Raw genomic sequence first — 21,220 nt, 5'->3', positions numbered from 1 at the left:
GCGCTCCTTACCATCGTGCTATGATCAATTCCGCATGACATATCACATGAATAAGGAAGAGGTCACACTCAACAAATCTCAGGGACTTCTCAAGACCGCTGAATCAGGTCTTAAGGGGAAGTCGGTTGCTAACACTCCTACTCCAAACTCCACTCCGGTTTTGGCAATCGGGAAAAGTCGAGGGAAGAGAAGGAGTTCTTCGAAGGGTACCAAGGTTAGGACCCTTGATGAATCTTCTTCAAGTGGAACCAAGAAAGGTTTCGTCACTCCTTCTTTTGACCCAAAAGAGGCTGAATGCTTCTATTGCCATGAAAAATCACATTGGAAGCGGAACTGCCCAAAATACCAGCAAGATGTGAAGGATGGGAAAGTTAAACCCAACCATGCAGGTATTTACACTATCATTTCTAATAACTCACCCCATTCTAAATCTTGGGTCCTTGATACCGGTTGTGGTATTCACATTTGTTGTGACTTGCAAGGACTAAGAAGAAGTGAGAATGTGGAGCAAGGAAGAATAAACTTAATCATGGGGAATAGGAAAGTTACACCTGTCACCAAGATTGGAGTTTATACTTTTTCGCTAAGTAGTGGGTTAAATTTAGATTTGAATAAATGTTGTTATTCGCCAGAAATGGCAAGAAATATTATTTCCTTTCATGCATTGTATAAACAAGCTTTCACCTTTTCATTTGATAATGAAGTTGGTTCGATTAATGCTTTCTTTAATAATGTTCTTTATTTTAAAGCATTACCTTGTGATGGTGTGTATGAATCTGTATCTGTTGTAGATAACTTAGGAAATAATGTTTTGTGTATTGATTCTCCTAATAATAATAACTTGGATAAAGCATCATTATGGCATTGTCGTCTTGGACATATAAGCAATAAACGCATAGGCCAACTCCAAAAGGATGGAGTCTTGGAGTCGTTTGACCTAAAGTCAGATGATAGTTGCGAATCATGCTTACTTGGAAAAATGACGAAGTCACCCTTCACAGGCTCGTGTGAGAGGGGTGAAGGTTTGTTGGACCTTGTACACACGGATGTGTGCGGACCATTCAAACATGCCACAAGGGATGCTAATCGTTATTATTTGGCTTTTACTGATGATTACAGTAGATATGGATATGTCTACTTAATCAAGCATAATTCAGAGACTTTCGAAAGGTTTAAGGAATTTAAACAGGAAGTCGAGAACCAATTGGGTAGGAACATTAAGATGCTTCGATCCGATCGAGGAGGTGAGTATCTTAGTTCAGAGTTCCTCGACTATCTAAGGGAATGTGGGATTGTCTCACAATTGACACCTTCCAGGACACCACAGCTGAATGGTGTGGCTGAGAGGCGTAATCGAACCTTGTTAGACATGGTTCGTTCCATGATGAGTCGAGCTTCGCTATCAATCTCATTCTGGGGGTATGTCTTAGAGACTGCCGCCCATATCCTTAATCTAGTCCCTACAAAGAAAGTTGCCAAAACTCCTCACGAGATGTGGACTGGTAAAGTAACCAAACTAGACCACATCAAGATTTGGGGTTGCGAGGCTTTTGTGAGACGCGAGACTCATGATAAGCTTGAACCTCGAAGCGAGAGGTGTATTTTCATCGGCTACCCACATTAATCCTTTGGTTACCTCTTCTACAGACCTAGTAATAATGTGGTCTTTGTAGCAAGAAGAGGAGTCTTTCGAGAAAGAGAGTTTATAAGCCAAGGAGACAGTGGGAGGCAAATTGATCTTGAAGAAATTCAAGAGTCAAGTGGTGAAGGAACTTCAAACACTAGCCCTCAACTTGAGGAGGAAACTCCTGTTGAGCCAATTGACGAATCTATACCTCTGAGGCGTTCCACAAGAGTTAGGAGTGCACCTGAACATTAATATGGTTTCCATATTACTGCATACGGTGAGACACTTATTAGTGATGGGACACTAGTAGGTCTGGATGACCTTAACAGCTATGAGGAAGCCATGGAAGGCCCGAAGTCTGCTAAATGGAAAGAGGATATGGATAGCGAGATACAATCCATGTATGACAATTAAGTTTGGAACTTGGTTGAGAATGTACCAGGTCGTAAGACTATAGGATGCAAAGGGATCTTCAAGAAGAAGACCGACATGGATGGTAATGTACACACTTATAAGGCTCGACTAGTCGCAAAGGGCTTCTCTCAAATTCCTGGAGTGGATTATGATGAGACCTTTTCTCCAGTAGCCAAGATTAAGTCTATTAGGGTTATATTAGCCATAGCTGCATTTCATAACTATGAAATTTGGCAAATGGATGTCAAAACCGCTTTCCTTAATGGAAAGTTGGCTGAAGATGTTTACATGAGTCAGCTAGAAGGTTTTGTCAGCAACGAGTACCCTAATAGAGTGTGTAAGCTTGAGAAATCCATTTATGGATTAAAGCAAGCACCTCGCAGATGGAATCTTTGCTTTGATGAAAAGGTCAAGGAATTTGGCTTTTCCAGGAGTGAAGATGAATCTTGTGTCTATGTCAAGGCTAGTGGGAGTATAGTTAGCTTTTTGGTATTGTATGTGGATGACATACTACTCATAGGAAACGACATCCCAACCCTGCAGGAAGTAAAGTCCTGGCTTGGGAAGTGTTTCCCTATGAAGAACCTTGGTGAAGCTGCCTATATTCTAGGGATAAGGATCTTGAGAGATCGGAGTAAAAGACTAATTGGACTTAGTCAGAGTACCTACTTGGATAAGGTGCTGAAGACATTCAGCATGCAGGACTCCAAGAAAGGAGAGTTACCCATCCAGAGTAACGCCAGATTAAGTAAGACACAAAGCCCTAGCACAGAGGCTGAGATAACAGAAATGAGTCGAATACCTTATGCTTTGGCTGTAGGATCGATCATGTATGCTATGACGTGTACTCGACCTGATGTGGCCTTTGCCCTGAGCATGGTTAGCAGGTATCAGGGGAACCCTGGCAAGGCACACTGAACTGCGGTAAAGAATATCCTCAAGTACCTACGGAGGACTAAGGATTGGTTCCTTACCCTCGGTGGGAGTGATGACTTGAGAGTTGTAGGGTATAGTGATGCTAGCTTCCAGACTGATAGGGATAATTTTCGCTCTCAGTCGGGCTGGGTCTTTACCCTAAACGGAGGAGCAATTTCTTGGAAGAGTTCCAAGCAAGAGACAGTGGCTAATTCAACTTGTGAATCAGAGTATATTGCAGCGAGCAAGGCGGCAAAGGAGGCTATATGGCTAAAGAACTTCATCGGAGACCTTGGAGTTGTACCAGCTATTAAAGAGCCAATGGAAATTTTCTGTGATAGTGAAAGCGCTGTTGCCTTAGCCAAGGAACCAAGGGATCACGGGAGATCCATACACATCGACAAAAAATACCATTTTATTAGACATCGAATAGAATAAGGACTCCTCGTGGCAAAGAGGGTATCATCGGATGAGAACCCAGCAGATCCCCTCACGAAGGGAGTGACTCGGGTTAAGCATCTCCAGCATGCTCGGAGCATAGGGCTGAAGGATGATATTAGATTTAGTAGTTAGATAACCTCGAAATTTGTAAAGTGTAATTGACATTAGATGATGAATAAAAGGTGTTTTATTTATAAGTAAAGTGTTGCTATCTCTGTCGATCGTTTACTATATTTTTTTTGCATGTTTTGACTTCCAAAATAATTTTGTTTGGTATAACATATTATTCAAACTTCCACAGTCGGTCATATGTCAGAAGTAGGTATGAATCAAGACTGTCATGATTGGTTGCAGAGGTCTACGGTGTTGGACAAGGCTACAACAATCATGAGTGCTCATAAGTTCTGAGCATTGGACTCAACCCACGCTCACTGGAATCACTTCATGGAATTCTATCTCGAGTGATCGTGAGACGGTAATATCATATAAGTCTTCAAACCTAGAGATATGATTTGTTACTTACAAGTTGGTTATGCATTGATTGTACGAAAACGCATTGGTAACTCGATGTTATAAAACGTGCTTTTGTGTATAATTTCAATGAGTGGTAGAACAAACATATAAGTCCAAGTTTATCTGTTCCTTCTTGGATTAGAAGTTGATATCTGGGCCCCTCGATGATTTTGTTTTGACCTATGTACCAGGCCCGGTCAGAACTAAGTTGATGTGTTCAATTAAGTTCTTTGTCAAACAAATCGGAAATCGGGAAACAAACTGTTGGACAATAAGTAATACATTGTTCCATGTATTTGTCCGGCTGATATCTAGAATAGAGGATTATATGATCACTTATCTTAAATGGCTTACCATCATCTTCTCAATTTCGAGAAACCTTGAAAAGAGCTACGATTGTCGATCGGTTCCAGAAGTCATACTTGCAGTAATAGTTATTAGACTTATCCAAGTGGGAGACTGTTGGATAAGGTGTCTAAGTCCATAACTATTTCTGGTATGTACTTGACCCGACCCGGTATGGTCCATTTGGGTTGCATGGAACCACGCAATTGGATAGATTAAATGAGAGAAATAACATTTGGAGATTATTAATATATTATAAGTTCTAATATATTAATAATATTATTTGATTAGTTTGATCAAGAATTAATTAAGTGATCAAAAGATAACTAATTAAATATATGGGTTGATTATGTAAATCATCCATATCTTGTATAGTGGGCTAAGAGGCTCCATGGATTATCAACTTGGGTTCCACCCATAGGATGCTCCATGGATGCTCCATGGGAGTTACAAACCCATGGGTCATGGAAATGAAGAGTCATGACACATTAGGGTTTACATGGTGTAACCCTAGATGTGTCAACACTATATAAGAATCCCATTCTCCACCAAAATCGGCTACACATATGAAACAAGAGGGCTAGGCCGATTTGAAGAAGTGTGTATTCTCTCAAAAGTCTTTCCAAGAGCATTTGGTGTTGTGTGAAGCATTTGAGGCATCACACTTGGGGTGCTAGGCTCACAAGGTTTCAAGGAACATAAGCAACAACAAGGTAAATTATTCTATCTTTCATTCAAGTTAAAAATTGTTCCCCATGTATGCTAGATAGGAATATAACCTTGGAATTCAACTTTACATGATAATTACACAAACATAGATCCAAGGTTATTAGGGTTTCATGTACACTTAGGAAGTGTTAGAATGCTCAAAACCCATCACTTGTAACCCTACTTTTGGTATAGGCCATACTTCAATGCTATACAAGTTCATACACCCAAAATTGTGTTCTAGTCGAAACTTCCCTGTGTAGGCCCAGAAACTTATCCCAATAAGCTAAGTCCACTCAAATTTGGACCATAGCCCAAGCCATCTCGGCCCAAACCCCTATTTGGACCAAAATTCTCCTATTGGGCCCTAATGACCGATAATCTCTCAAATTGATCCTATTGGGCCCCTTTTGCACCGAGATTCTTTCACTTAATCTTTTTGGGCCAAAAACCCGTATGTGGGCCCTAATGGATCAAAAATCTTTATTGGGCTCTCCCACCTAAACCCAAAACTTTCATTGGATTAAATCCATTTCATTTGGGCCTAGTTTTGGACCGAAACCATTTTTGGGCCCGAGCCAAGCCCAAAAACTCAAAAACACTAATGGGCCTAGGGGTTCTCGGTTTCCCTTAAAAACCAAAATCCATTTCTTTTCCCTCCATTGGGCTAATCGGATTTCATAAGAGAGAGAGAGAGAGAGAGAAAAATCTCCTAACATGCCACCTCAATTTTACCTTGCATGTAACCATGAAATTACCCCTCATATAACTAAGAATTTCACATCACAAATGCTAGAAGCCAAACCCTACTATCCTTCCCTCTCTTTCCCTTTTAGATCGACCGACTTCACCCCCCTAACCCTTCTCCATTTTTAACTTTAAACTCGTACACTTCTCATTTCCTCTCAACTCTCAAAAAGTCCTTCATCCCTCTTCTCTAAAAATCGTGAGTGTGTAGTGTGTCTCAAGAAGCTCTCTTCAAGCCTTCATAACTTGGTAAGTTTATATCATACTCAAGATGTTTTATTTCCATCTTACACTAAGATCATTCCTCAAACTACTCTATTTTCATGTATATGTTCTCTAGAGCCCCTTAACTTCGAAAACCATCTAAAGAAAGCAAGCAAGGCCAAAAACCTCAGCCATCTTCCCTTCCAAACTGAAAAAGCCCCCAAGGTGAGCTTCATACCCTTTGTTTTCGAGTTTTCCATTCTTTGGGGGGGGGGGGGGGACACAAGTCAAAGTCTTGTGTAAATCTTTGTATATTTTCTACCATGTGCATGTGTTCTATGATATGTGTGTTAAATGTGTGAAACTCATGCTAAGAGTCCATGAACTCGAGATTTTTGGTTGAATCTCAAGTTGTTGGACTTAGTTAAATTGATATGTTGTTAAAGATGAAAACTAGTTTCTAAATGAAATAAACACAAATTCATGTTATCTCATTAGTTTCTAAATGAAATATGTTTCACATGATACATGATAAATATCACAAGGATTAGTCCAAGAATATGTTTAAACAAATTTTTGGCATGAAAACTTGAAAATGGTAAAAATATGGAAGTTTCACTAAGAATTGACTATTTTCGGCCATAAAGGCAAAAATGGTCCATTTATAAACATTTTGGTAAAATTGGGCCTTTATTGACAATTTTAGTGAAAATGGGTCTTATATGACAATTTTAGTAATATTGGGCCTTTATTGAGAATTTTGGTGAAAATGGGCCTTATATGATAATTTTCGTAAAGTTGGACCTTATATGACAATTTTAGTAAAATTGGGCCTTTATTGACAATTTTGGTGAAAATAGGCCTTATATGACAATTTTAGTAAAATTAGGCCTTATATGACAATTTCAGTAAAATTGGGCCTTTAATGACAATTTTAGTGAAATTAGGCATTTTATGACAATTTCAGTAGAAATGGGCTATTTTTGACATTAATGGTAAAAACGTGTTATTTTGACACTTATGGTAAAAATGGTTATATTTTTATCACTTATAATTTGTAATCGTAAATATGCACTAGTAACATTATTTATAACGTTAAATAATGAAATTCAATATTCATGTAAATTCTATTAAGGCTCTTGTGAAACACTTCTTCTCTCGTACCTACCTAACGTACATCGTAAGTCCTGTAGTTATAACCAGAGTCTCCTAGAGGGAGAGAGGGATATTATGTATAGATCTATACGGGGTTGACACCCCCACACCTGAGTTGTTCGTTACAGCCAGACATGCTAGTCTAGGGTGACAATTAGCTTTGGAAACTGGCGCATGAAGAACGTCAAGACAGGCGCTCTCGTTACATCAGTATGGTTGTAACGACTCACATAGAGAATAACATTATCATTTTAAAATTTACGCAAAACATACACTCTACACGTTTTACAAAGTACAAAACTACATGCCACCTATTTTGCACTAATCTTATTACTCAGGTCTTAGGGGTTTAAGACCACAATATTTCATATCACATAAAATATAGGATTTTCTGAAAACACTCTCTATGAAATTTTCAAACAAAGTTAACCAAGTATACACATGCAAATACACACGATTTAAACAAGACTCTCAACTATTTTTTTTACATAAAATATTGGATTTTCTGGAGTTTACAAACTATTACAAAGTTTTCTTACAAACATGCTTATGAACTCACCAATATTTTATATGTTGACGCTTTTCAAATGACTTGTATTCTCAGGATCGCATTGAGCAGGTTTACTCGACCATGGACATTGGATTTTTGTTGTATTTTAGGTTTTAATACACTATGTTGTTTTGGGTGTAATTTTTGTAAACAAACACAAAGTTGTAAACTATGCATGTTGATATCGTTAATGTATGATGATGATGGTTGCTATGTTTAATTTATATTCAATTTGTTATGATAGTCACCCTCCCTTGGACATTTTCGTCGTCCCGGTTCGGGGGTGTGACAACAGCTTCCTTCGTGGATTTGATTTGATGCATTATCTCTCTTCTTTCCACCGAGTTTGCTATGATAGATCTAGGTACCCTCTCATACCTTTTTGGCATTTCAGTTATCGAGACCATTCAGGATTATTCCTTTCTCAATGTAAATATGTGCTAGAACTTGTTGAGCATGCACACATATCTCGTGTTACCCTTTTACACACCAGCTGACAGTCATATGAAGTTAGATAATACGAACACTCCTATTTAAGGACCCAAATCTCTACAGCAACCTTGCAGGCAGGCTACACAACGTGACCTTCACCTTCCCCGACTTTACATATGTCGTTCATCAAATATGTCTTTACATGCATGATCCCCGCGAGCCATACTTTATTGCGCTTAAGCGCATCTTATGCTATGTCAAGGGTACTCTTGACCACAACCTTCTGATTCATCCATCCTCCACGATGAGTCTCATCGCATACTCTGATGCATATTGGGACAGGGGATGTGGCACTTCTCATCATTTCACTAGAGATTATTGTGTCTATCTTGGCGACAATCTGATGTCTTGGTCATCAAAACTCCAAGCCACCATCTCCCGATCAAGTGCATAAGCCGAATACAAGGGTTTGCTAGTGTCGTACCCGAGACATGGTGGCTTCACAATCTTCTTCCGGAATTTCAACTGTCTGTTGACCAAGGCTACCATCGTATATTGTGACAATGTTAGCGCAATTTATTTATTGACTAATCCTGTATAACACCAACACAACAAACATATTAAGATTGACATCCACTTTGTTCGGGATAAAGTCGCCACTAGGTAAGTCTGTGTTCTGCATGTCCCATTTAGCCTTTAATATGCAAACATCTTCACTAAGGGACTGCCATCATATTTTTTCACTAAATTAAGATCTAGTTTGAGAGTCTGATCTCAATGTTCCGCTCATACTACTCGGGGTATATTAGTGTATATTATATGTTCTATTATATATTCAACCCTCTTATCTTAGCTCATTGTATTATCAACCCATTATGTAATGTATCATTGTATGTGTACGTATAGGTTGTGGAATTAAGGCATTACATTTACGGGAAAAGATTTTGACCCTTATATATATATATATATATATATATATATATATATATATATATATATATATATATATATATATATTAGTGGTAAGGTTTCATCCATTAAATGACAATAAAGTTTGTCATCTCATTCAACTCTCATATTGAAGTCTCAATTATGAATGCTCTAAGGAAATCCATGATTCATTAAACTATAATGAGTTCAGTGATTTGTGACATCATTCTCGCATTAACATTTCACTTTTTATTCAAGTTTACTCTTTAACATTCGCGTCTATAGAATTTAATGAATTTCCACATCATCATCATCATATTTTTAACTTATTATTAAATTAAAAAAATAAAATATATAATATTGAAAAAAACATTGATTAAATATTACGAAACCTAAAACATTCAATATCTAAAAATAAATTAATTAAAAAAACATAAAACCTAAAAATGCACTAAAATTTATGGAGCTCTAAAGTATATTATAGTAATACATCATGCAATTCATTAAGATTTAATGGATCATATTTAGAAATGTTTTTTTCTTAAATGAAAAACGGATTTAATATGTATTCTTTCAATTAATATGATATTTCATCCAAATTAGTTTATAATAGACTTGTAGTTGATATATTTCAATTTCAATGAGCTTTATTCAAGTTAATGATTTGGATAAATATGACATCTAAAAATATAATAGGTTAAATACTACAATACCAAAAAATATGGTCAATTTTGTTTGTAGTTTAATTAAATTTACAAAAATCAAATATTAAAATGTAATTCATTTATTTTTGATTTGAAGTTTAATTAAAAGAAAAAGAGATTAATTTCATTAAACAATTCAATTAACTCTTTTATTGAACTATTTTTCATTTCTTGCCTGACTGGCCATTCAACTTCTATTCAATTGACGAGCATAATTATCATTTATTCAATTTGTATTAAACTTCTATTATGTATGCTCTATAAGTTATAATGACTAATTTTCAGTTTCCATAAAAACACTATAAAAAATCGTTTATTTTGTAACATCTTAATTTTGTAATTATTTTTAAACTGGATGATTGTAGAAAACACGATATTATTTTGACTTGAAGTTTATTACAACTAATAATTAAGTGAGGGAAGTATAATGTTATCTATTTCATATTTTCTACTACAACAACATTTGGTGAGTATTATTCTATCTCTATGAAATGAAAAGCAAAATTCAGAATTTATTTACAAGTGGCAAAAAAGAAAATCCAAAAAAAGAGTTGAAAACAGTAGAAACAATCGAATTTAGCAAACCACAAATCACACTCAGAGATTGGGTTTTAAACACATTCACACCACCAAATCCAATCATAAAGTAAGCCGCCAGCTCCGTCGTGCACGGAATCCATCGCAGCCACCACAACCCCCGGCGGCGTTAATCTTGGTCTGTACGTTCTGGAACTCCGAAATCCGGCAGGGTACATGAATCCCACCATCATAATTGAACCCATAAACCTTTTCAGCTTCTCCTAACAACTCACCAAATAACGGATGATTAAAGTAAATCACAGGCACCAAAACCCTATGCGCATCGTCTTCTTTTTCACCAACGTACACAGCCAAGTGCCCTTTTGGAACTGGGTTCAGTTCTTCTTCTCCGATCCGATTGTAATTGGAACCAGACTTTCGTAAGCAGATATCTTTGGCGCTTTTCTTCAAAGAGCGAGCGAATCCGTAAAGCTTCGACATGGCTTTGACTGTGTAATTGTTGGGTGGGTTCAGTCTTATGTAATTTGATTCTTTTCGTCTCCGGTGAAGTCCCCATTTGACGAGCTTTACGAACTTGTGTCTAATTCGAAAACCTCTGATTTTGTTCATATTTGAAGAAACGAAAATGAAGATAAAGATGCATGCAATGATGAAGATGAAGGAGGGTGTTGTTTATATGGTGGGAAGTGAAAGATTCTTGTGGGTATGTGGAGAGATAGAAGTGGGGAGTGGTCGGTATACGGTCTGGATGGATTTGGAGGCACGGAATAAATTAATCAGAAAATGAAATAAATATAATATAAAATAAAATAAAGAAAAGTCAAGTCTTTGCACGTAATGGATACTTCGTGGCAATATCCTTATGTTTTTATTTTGAGGTCAAACCCTTTTAATAGTTGACAAATACGTGTATCTTTATAAACAAATTTTACAAATTGTCCTTATGGTTTTAAAATTGTTTCTAAAATATGTCTTATGAAACATTTTTTTTTGGTATGAATTAGGTGTAAGCTCAGTGAGCTTCGGTGCGGTTATTAGCTAAACTTACACTACTAACCGCAAATGTGGTTAATCTATTTTCAAAACCGTTTGGTGCGGTTATTTTTACGGTGCGGTTAGACGGTTATTTTTACAGTGTAAAACCATGAAATTCTAACAATTTAGTTTCTTTTTCTATCATTTTTATTTTCATAACATCGTACTTTTGTTTTTTTTTTTTTTTTTCTAATTATGACGTTTTTTGTTAAAAACTAACCAACAAATGATTTACCGAAACAATTACTAACCATGACCAAAATGTATACTTGGACCAACCATGGGTCGTGCTTAGCATTAACCTTGAAACGTACCTAGTATATATATATATATATATATATATATATATATATATATATATATATATATATATATATATATATATATATATATATATAGGGTTAGGTACATGTGAGACGGTCTAATTTTGTAAGACCGTGAGACGTTTTTTTTTATTTTTATAATTTTTATACATTTTTTTAGTTAATTCAAGTTCCGAAAATAATATTTAAAAAAAAAATTGGATTTTTACATTTATTTTGCATTTTAAAATTATTTTTTAGAATATGTACCGTGTAATATTATATTAGAATATTTTACGTATTTTTTAAAAAAAAAAACGGGATTTTATTTTTATTTTTTTTTAGTTAATTCAAGTTCCGAAAATAATATTTAAAAAAAGAGTTTTAATATTTTTCCATTTATTTTGCTTTTTAAAATTATTTTTTAGAATATGTCAGTGTAATATTCTATTAGAATATTTCACGTATTTAAATATATATATATATATATATATATATATATATATATATATATATATATATATATATATATATATATTAGTTAATTCAAGTTTCGAAAATAATATTTAAAAAAGAATTTTTATTCTTTTTATTTATTTTGCATTTTAAAATTATTTTTAGATTTGGTTTCACGGTCTTACAAAATTAGAATGGTCTCACATGAATCTGAATATATATATATATATATATATATATATATATATATATATATATATTAATTCAAGTTCCGAAAATAATATTTAAAAAAGAATTTTTATATTTTTTCATTTATTTTGCATTTTAAAATTATTTTTAGATTTGGTCTCACGGTCTCACAAAATTAGAATGGTATCAAATGAATCTGAATCTCTCTCTCTCTCTCTCTGTATATATATATATATATATATATATATATATATATATATATATATATAAGCTTAGGTACCCAAACTCACACAATACGTCGTTTTATTTGATATATTTATTATAATGTTCTTCAACTTCAATCCTTAACGTGATTTACTTTCAAGATTTTCAAAATTTCATTATTATCTTTCTCTTACATCACATCTTTTTGATGAACATCAATTAGGCTATATATATATTATAGTTGAAAATGAAAATTATGTAAAAGAAAAATAAATGTAAAATTTATAAAAATCTTTGAATGAAATCAAATTAGAAGTTGAATTAAAAGAACATTAGACAATTACAATATATATATATATATATATATATATATATATATATATATATATATATATATATATGATACGGAACGACGTGTTATGGTGAGTTTGAGTACCTAAGATTATATACCCTTAAAGGTATATTCACTTTTCTCATATATATATATATATATATATATATATATATATATATATATATATATATATATATATATATATATATATATATATATATATATATTCTAAATCGAAGAGAGAAAATATCGGGGAATACAAACAAACAAAATGCAATAATGTACTTAATAATTTGGCGAAATCTTATTTGGGGTTGGCCTTATTCAACCACGTAAGTCGCATCATTTCTTTTGCAAGATGGTCCATTTTATTACGCTTGTACTTGTTTGTACTTTTTTTAATAAGTTATTCTTTCCATTTGCATCCACACGTTTAATTATGTTATACTAATTTATTTGGTTTCTATAGTAAAGCATGTATATTCTAATTTCAAACAACATACTAATAAATTTTAGGGCTTTTATATCATGCGCCTGAAAAAGTTTCATATAAGTGAAAAATACGAATAATTGGAAACAATTTCGTATTTTAGCTTTTAGTTATTACTATTCACCTATTATACGAGTATTTATTTTCATTTGAGCAAATTATTTTTTGATTATTTTTATTGATCACTGATATATTTTAATATTTAAAAGAATTTCTTATATGTTCTTCTTAAACTTTAAAATATATTTTACCCATTATCATTTAATTATATTTCAATTCGTCCCTTCATTATATTTTAGTTTTCAATTTATTTATTTATTTACTAGTTAATTTGATGTTATTTATTTAATTTATCTATCAAATATTTTGTGATATCTTACGAATTTTTAGAGGTATTATAAAAATGTGTTTAACTTCAAACAAAAGATATCTTCGTCTTTATGTTTAAAAATGACTAACTACATTGAGGGGTTATATAGAACAGGTTAAATACATAAGAATAGATTAGTTAAATTTAATATATATATATATATATATATATATATATATATATATATATATATATATATATATATATATATATATATATATATATATATATATATATATATATAGGAAGAAGTTAACCATTAAAAAGATTATTTATTTAGAGGTTAAAGTTAATGAAATGATGATATGATAATAACTTTAAACTATAGCATAACTCAACTATTAGAGATGCTTTAAAGGAAAAATGACGCAATAATCAAATTAATCGCTTGGTTATCAAAAGTTCACTTATGGAAAACTTGTACCATTTTAATCATGTCTAAAAGAGTAGAAGGGTTACTTTTATAAAAGTTCTATTTTTTTTACCGGGATTGACACCGGAAAAATTCTAACATGTGGGCCATCTTGGTGGCTATAAAAATAGAGGATAATGATTTGAAATGATAATAAATTTTCAATTTTATTCACATTTAGTTACTAATGTTTTTTTCATTATCTGTTTGTCATCGAACTATTGAAACTGTTCACATTTTATTCTTATGAACGGCAACAACTGATCATAAGAGTAAAATGTGAACAGTTTCAATAGTTCGGTAGCAAATAGTTAACGAAAAAAATTTTAGTAACTAAATGTGAACAAAATCGAAAGTTCGTTTCACTCTAAAAAAAGTTCAATGACTAAATGTGAACAAACTTTCCTCTTGTATTATGGTTTAGCTAATTATGTATTTTTGTTAAATTTTAATAACATTTGTTGATGAAGAAATCTATGAAATAAAAAAAAAAATTATAAAAAAAAACCCGAAAAAGGTATAAAAAATAAAAACGAAACCAACAATATATGTATAAGTTTTATGTTATAAAATTATGCAATATTATATGTATAAATGTAATGTCTGGTTCCTGGTATGTATTTAAACATATAATTTATTCATTTTTATAAAGCAACTCAACGAGTCGGAAGCCCCCGACTCGTCGAGTAGAGCTTTTACGAACCACTTTCAAGAACCTAACTATCACACCCCAGACCAGGACGGCGGAAACGGGTGACGTCGTTGTGCAGTATCATAACAAATGGATATAAATGAAACATAGCAAATCCAAACATCATACATTAAGAGAACAACCTTACATTGTTTTACATCATGTATTTGTTCTCAAATTACACAAAAGAGACAATAGTAAGTAAATTCTAAGTTACAACAAAATATCCTAAAATCCGCGATCCATGTACTTGCTTACTGATTTCCTGAGAATACAAGTTGTTTGAAAAGCATCAACATAATATATATGTTGGTGAGTTCGTAAGCATTTTTGTATAAAAATTTGTAATAGTTTAGAAAATAGAAACCCAGGAAATCCAATATTTCCTATTAAAATAGTTGTAAGTCTTGATTCCAATCAAGTATAGTTGCATGTGTGTTTTTTTTTATCATTTTCGAAACCAGATAAAATCATTTTCTCCAGAAAATTCTATATTTTCTGATGTACAAAGTAGTAGTCTTAAAACCCTAAGACTTGTGTGGTAAATTTCATTTGAGGTAACCAAACAATAGTTGTTTATGATCAAAAGGTGTAACATGCGTAACTTTTTAAATAATATTGTTATATTCTAAGTGAGTCGTTATAACCATACTAATATGACAGGTTGCCTGTCTTAACGTTCTTCAGACGTTGGTTTTGTTGAAGACATTTGTCACACTAGACTGGCCTGTCTAGTTGTAGCGAACAACGAAGGTGCGGGGTGACAACCCCGTATAGATCTATACACAAATTCTCATTCTCTCTTCACGAGACTCTGGTTATAACTCTTATAGGACTTTAAACATACGCTATTATATAGGTACGGTGAAGATGCATTTGACTAGAATACTAACAGATATTTACGCAAATAGTTGAAATCCGTTATTTATTTAATAAATAATAATAGTTGTACTCGTTGACTAGATGTTTTGTTTCGTTTCATAACCTTAGTTGTGCTCGTTGACTAGGTGTTTCATTTCGTTTCGTTTATTGAAAATAATCCATTTTGAATCATATTTATCAAAAATGACTCAATATTATCGATATTGGCAAAAGTGGCCCTTCTTTTTATAAATTATCAAATAAAACTCACATTTATCAAAAAGTGTCATGAGTGATCCGAAAATACGAGAATTATTGAAAATGGCCCACTTCTTCTAAAATTCTCATTTTAGACTCTTATTTAGGAAAATGTTCAAAATGACCCTTATTTATCGATAGTTCCATTTTTGGTCCATTATAATTGAAAATATTCATTAATAACCAAAAGTTCTCCTATATTTCAAAATGGTCTTTACACACACAAACACACACATACATACACACACACACATATATATATATATATATATATACATATACATATATATGGCCGAAAATGTCCAAAAATAATAATATATTTATCATTTAACATCTTCAAAATATTATGTCCAACAACTTTGTTAAACAATTCTTGAAGCAAATTTTTTTTGTGGTTCTTGACATAAAATCTTATGAATCATAATTCATACAGATGATAGTTTTTGTTTCTAACACACAATATGTGAAATATGGTTCAAGCTCTTGAGACTTGCTCAAAATCTCGAGTCCTTGACTACTTATATGGAGTTTCATAACCATAAGCACATATAACATAACATACATCCAAAACAAGCAAATATATCAAGATTTAAACAAGACTATGACTTGCATTCTCCCCCAAAATAAGGAAATACTAAAAAATATGGGTATGAAGCTCACCTTGAGTAGGAAAAAGTGTGCTTGAAGAGATGAGGTGAATATTGGAGCCTAGAACACTTGAAGTGTTGGATGAATCCCTTGGAGATTTTTGATACTCTAATATTATTAACACATAAATCTATGTGTGATTAATAAGAATTTAACAATTAATGTGTGAAGCATTAAACTAGTTACAAATTACTTTCAAGAATTTAGAAGATATTTTTGAGGAATGGCTTCTGGAGCTTTTCTTGAGTTCTTGAGAGAGTTCATGGAGGATTCTCAGAAACGAAATGAGTTTTGGTGAAATGAGAATGGGGTTTATGCCCCTTGTATGGGAATAAGAATTTGATGGGTTGTTTACTTGGATTACTGCTGGGTAAAGCATGCATGGCAACTGTAATATCTTGGAAACTAAGAGGGTTAACGGTCTAAATGGGTATAGACCATGGTTTACGCTCCAAGGGAGGTCCACCAAAGGGGTTCACAGTTCCATATTCCTTCTTTCTTTGAGTTTACGACCTGATATGCTCATGTGGAGGGGTTTACGGCCTGAAGGTGTTCACGGGGAGGGGTTTACACTCAATATGTTGCCTAGGAATGTGTTCATGGTCAAGGTTTTAATTAGTCAAGTAGTTTACGCCCAAGACACTACCTAGGGATGTGTTCACGGCCTAGCTATGGTATTTTAGAGTGTTTACGCCCAATATATTTCCTAGGAATGTGTAACGCCCGTGTTTCTGGGCTTGCCATTTTTAGCAATGTAATAGTCTAGGTTAACCTTTGCAACTAAATTTGAAATAATAAAAATGTATTATTTGTGAATTATGTGAATTATGTGATTTATGTGTTTATTTTCTTGATTTTTATAATTTAATGAATTAAGAATAAAATAAGCGTCAAAATTAAAGTGTGAGATAAGCCCGACATCTTTGCATAAAGTTGTAGTGGTCGAAACAAGGATTTCGGAGATATAAGGAATGCCAAAATCCGAGTTATAACGAAGAAGTTATGACCTGTCGAAGTTTCGAGACAGAACCGGCACGACGCCGAGTGACGTAAAATATGAATTTAAGATAGAGCGATATTTAGCCTTAGCGATCTAAACGAAAGTCGTAGATTTCGTTAAACCGAGAGCGTTCATAAAAGGAACGCCCAAATCTGACTTCGTATGAGGAAGTTATGATTTTCTGAAGTTTCGACGTGGCAGTATGCAGCCCGAATACTCGATTTGAGATCGAGCGGTTTTTAGCTGAAACAATCTAAATGAGAATCGAAGATCTTGTTGTTAGTAGCGAAGCAATGAAAAGTTAGGCGAGAACGGACGTCAGACGAAGAAGTTATGAATTTATAACGAAGTTTTTCTGTCCCGGCCTTCTAAAAATAAATAATAAAAATAAAAGTGAAAATTAGCCGACAGAGTCTAAATGAAAGTTGTAGAGTACGGTCTGACCTTCGCGTGGATATAAAAAACGTCGAAAACGGAGCTCGTATGCGAAAGTTACGCAATTTAGAAGTTTGACAAGTCAATTACGCCCCGCGTAATTTGAGTACGCCCCGCGTACTCAGTCGGTTGCAACTTGTCTGACCAATACTCGAGTGCCACCAGTCAACGCACGCAGTGACATCAAAGTACGCCCCGCGTAACCCGAGTACGCCCCGCGTAATTTGAGTACGCCCCGCGTAATCCCAGACCCAGCAGCCTATAAATAGAACTCGAATTCAGCCATTTTCTCTTGTTCAAACCCTTCTTTCTCTCTAAGTTTTGCCTCGTTTTGCGTGCCGTTTATACCCCGAAGCCCCGGTAATATTCTCGAGCCCCGAAGCAAGATCCGAAGCCCCGAGAATCACGAAGAGCGTTATTCCCGAGCCGAAACGCTGCCCGCGAGGAGCCCGGTTTTGTGAAGATCTTCCAGATCTACGGAGAAACACCTCTTCTGCAAGCCGTAGTGCTGCCCGATCATCTTCTGATCATGTGAGTGTGTAGTTACTTTCATTCCAACACAATATTATGAAGTATTTCCTATAAAATACGTGTTATGTGTATATACTTGGTTGTTATACGTGTGAGTGTATATTCACTCTCTTCTATCTTATAGATCTGAAGTATTCTCTATGAAATACGTGTTATGTGTGTATGCCTCACCTGTTATGTGAAAAATGTTTTGATTGAGCATGCTATACAGGTTTTGAAACTACGTATAAAAATGTATATTTTATCTACTAATATGTTGGGTAGATAGTTGGTGTGTAATAAACAGATGAGAGGCCTCGATGTTGTTTTGATCCAGTCATCTAGCGGAATTTAGATGACGACCACGGACTTTTCTAGATAGTCCAGTGGAACGCTAGCAAACTCATAACCTGTAGGTGTTAATGAACTTGGGTGTTCATTCGTTGTATTCCATCCCCCCCATGGTTGCCTTATTTGACTTATATTGCTGAGGAACCCCCGAAGCATGTGTAGTCGCCCCGATGAAATATTCTTAGACTAGGTCCCTTGTGTTAGTTATTTAGGGACATAAAGTGAGAATAACGGGAATGGGTAACTGGGTTATTGTTGGTTGATAATAATTAATTTAATTATTTATTGTGGGTTGAAACCCCTATATGCTCACCAGGCTCCCAAGCCTGACCCACTCAGTTGATTTATTTTACAGGAAGTGGCGCAAGAGCTTAAGATGGGCGAACATCAAGTTGTTTTGTTTACAAGTCTGTATATGTATATATTTGTTGAAAGACTTGTAATGCTATCGTTTATGCTTTATGATCTGTATCGGAACATGACATCCCGACTTTTGATTATGAAATGAAATCATATTTCTTTATGAAATGTTTTGATAAATATCTATTTTATCATGTTTTGTTTTTGGGAACAAATTCCGCATCTCTTTTAAAATTAAAAGGATTTACTCTGAAAATTATTTTAAAAAAAGCATAAATGAAATCGGTCTTTTCGGGCCGAGATTTTGGGGATGTCACAGAATGTGTTCATGGTCTAACTTGGTCAAATAAAGGTGTTTATGGTCTAAAGTGTGCATATGAACTTTAATGTATTGGTTTTATGTTGGTATGATCAATATCTTGATGCAACTTAGATTTCTTATTTGTTTGCATTGACTTAGGAGACTTTAGGGTAGTATAATTCTCAAAATTAAAGCAACATAACATAATAATAGTATAGATGAAGCTTTACATATACAGGAATCCTTTTGACTTGGTTTCTAGATCTGAGAATTTCTAGTGGTGACACTAACTCGACGCGTTGGGAGACCTCAGCTTGATGAGTTGGTTGGGTAAAATGAAACCCTAATTACGGGCTTTTGCACCATATATAAAGACCTTAACCCCAAGTTGTTGGCCTCATCTCCAACCTCCACTGTCCAAAACCCTAATCTAGAAATCCTAAGCCATTTTTGGTGATTGTAGGCTAACCTTGTGCATTCTTGGTGTGTTTGAAGAAGAAGAAGCTTGAAGAAGGAGTAAGAAAGTGTGGGAGGAGAGTAGATTTAGAAGTTAGGCTTAATTTCTGATTAATTTGAGGTATAAAGCTTCAGTATTTTCCATGAAATGCTTAGATCTAGTTTTAGGATGCTTTCTTTCAAGTTTTGGTCCAAGTATATTGGCTGTTGGGATTTGGAAGTGCCATTTGGGAAAACCCTTCATATCTAGGGTCATGAGGGGACTTCATGGCTTAAAGGTGCCAACTTGATGGCCATGGAAGTCCCATGCAACCTTTGGACCATCATTTCGGCTTTCTAAGCCCCATTAGGTCATGCATATGCGCAAGATGGGAACTTTACGTAACCAATTACCAATTTCCCCCTCGAGTATGCCACTATCTGTTGAGATTTATGTGCTTGTATGCTAGGATATTATGTGGTAGTAGTAAGGGGTGAAATTGATGGGTTTTATACAAAAGAACATCCTATGTGCTCATGCAAACCCTAATGCTTGGATCTAGGTTTCTCTATTGTACATGTAATTCATCCAAGACTGATTAACCATATATATATATATATATATATATATATATATATATATATATATCAAAATAGACACAAGAATACAGATCCAGATGATTACGTCTTCTTCAATGGCTTGAATCTCCTTGTCTCTTGAGCTTAGAGTCATAAGTGTAACTCCTCTAATGGCTTACAAACACCAACTAGTAAGAGGGTAGTATATGAGAGAGGTAGGAGGCACACAAAATCGGCTCTAGGGTTCTTGGAGAAACAGAGGTCGATTTTTGTAGCTTAGGGGTTCTATTTATACTGTGAGCAGCTAGGGTTTCAGCCGAAACCCTAATGGACAGCTTAAACATTAAGCAGTCCATGGAACCTTCTGGAATAAGGCCATGGATGAAAATATGATGGGCTCCCATCATAAATTCTTTCACCCCTTTAATCCATTAGCTTTCCAAGCCCAAAATACAACTACCACACATTTGACAGTTTAAGTCCCCTTTATTCAATTAATCTCTTTTAGTCACCAAATTAATTCCTAATTAATTTATGACTAATATTAATTAAATAATATGATTTCTCTTTTAATATATTATTCTTATAATATATCACTAAACAATAATATCTTCCTTCTCCACATATTACCCTGTCAAGTTGCTATGGTGAAGGCAACCCAAAAGGAGCATGCACAATCGGGTCAAGTATATACCAAATATAGTTACGGGCTTAGACACTAATCCAACAGTCTCCCACTTGGATAAGTCTAGTAACTATAATGTAAGTACAATC

The 21,220-nt window shown here is 34.2% G+C and overlaps 1 pseudogene; it reads right to left on the bottom strand.

Annotated features, from left to right (window-relative positions):
- Positions 1–10,177: 10,177 nt before the first annotated feature.
- On the bottom strand, positions 10,178–10,972 carry LOC145034237 (auxin-responsive protein SAUR36 pseudogene; annotated as a pseudogene).
- Positions 10,973–21,220: the final 10,248 nt, after the last annotated feature.

The sequence above is a fragment of the Lactuca saligna genome, chromosome 3 (genome assembly GCF_052625555.1).
Source record: "Lactuca saligna cultivar CGN05327 chromosome 3, ASM5262555v1, whole genome shotgun sequence".
In the NCBI taxonomy this organism is placed as follows: domain Eukaryota; kingdom Viridiplantae; phylum Streptophyta; class Magnoliopsida; order Asterales; family Asteraceae; genus Lactuca; species Lactuca saligna.
Note: the sequence above shows the minus strand (reverse complement) of the source record. Positions and strands in the feature narration are given on the sequence as shown.